The sequence below is a fragment of the Limulus polyphemus genome, unplaced genomic scaffold, assembly GCF_000517525.1.
Source record: "Limulus polyphemus unplaced genomic scaffold, Limulus_polyphemus-2.1.2 Scaffold2018, whole genome shotgun sequence".
Lineage (NCBI taxonomy): Eukaryota > Metazoa > Arthropoda > Merostomata > Xiphosura > Limulidae > Limulus > Limulus polyphemus.
Genome location: NW_013667628.1, coordinates 94,011 through 95,397, shown reverse-complemented (window position 1 = coordinate 95,397; position 1,387 = coordinate 94,011).

The window sequence follows — 1,387 nt, the reverse complement described above, 5'->3', positions numbered from 1 at the left end:
CTAAGTACAAACTTTTAGCTCCGAGCTCCATCTTTTAAGTGATTTGAGATCTAATTACAGCCGCGGCTTTGAGGATCCCCTCTTGTTTCTCCTATTTTTTCAAATTAGTCTTATCGCCATCTATTGATGAGAAATGTATAAGTAAAAAAAAAATCATATAGCAGTTAAACTTTCAGTCCATTTGTCAGATAATCATTATATTCTTAGATAGATAATCAGACACCTGGCGGTAATATATTTTATTCACGATTGTGTCCGTATAATAACAAAAAGTGCTTGAATAAAAACAATAGTAATGTTGTAAGCTATATTTTTAATGTTGTAATTTGTAAGTTAGCTTGAGGATGTATAATGTTCAAATAGGCCTAGAACGCCTAGACAGTTGTAAGTAAATGTCAGGTTTGCTTGTATATTCAAAGCTGGATTATAAATATAAGATAATTGTGAAGTGTTTACAGTTGTTAAAAGATAGAAAGCCGAATACGTCAGTGTGTTTTCGTGAAGAATTTGGATCTGTGTATGATATTGTTCATATTGAGTTACTTTGTCCAAGTAAAATAATCTTACGTTAGTCCTAGTATTGTTAGAAAGAAATTTGAACGTCATTTGTAACGTAGACCTACAAAAATCTATGACATTGTAGAAGTGTTCAAGCCTGTAGAATCATTAAAGGAAAAAAATAAACTAAGTTACTTTTGTTACATGTACCAGTCGTTGAATTACTTTCAGCAGATAATTTACAAGTACCCACTAACAACAACAAAAAACAAGCAAGCAAAAAACATTACAACATTTGGTGAAAATAAAATAGGACTTTGGATAAACTTGAAATAGCATGGCCAGGTGGTTAGGGCGCTCGATTCGCAATCTGAGGGTCGCGGGCTCGAATCCCCGTCCCACCAAACATGCTCACCCTTTAGTCCCTTTAGTCTTACACTGTTAAATTAGGGACGGCTAGCGCAGATAGCCCTTGTGTAGCTTTGCGCGAAATTAAAAAAAAAAAGAAACACGTGAAATATAAATTCAACTGTTGACGATGGCAATCACGAGGTCAAGTAGTTGTGATTCAAGCATTACTTAAGACCAGGAAATTTTTAAGACAACATAAGGAGGAACAAGACAGAAATGTTCAAGAAGACCTAAAATAAGAGTAGAAAGATCCAGGACAGAAAATTAGAAGAAAGATATTTCTGCTTGTTTGTTAATTTCCCGTAGAAATTCTTTCTGAGAAACTTCAGCGATTCCAGTCCTTTCTTGATTAAAACTAGTTTATTCTTTCTCAATTCAACTTTGCAGTACATTTAATTTCCACAGTCACTTTAACTTAAACACACACTAGAATTCACAACGATTCACGCACTTTAATTACGGCTTGACTCGATTATCT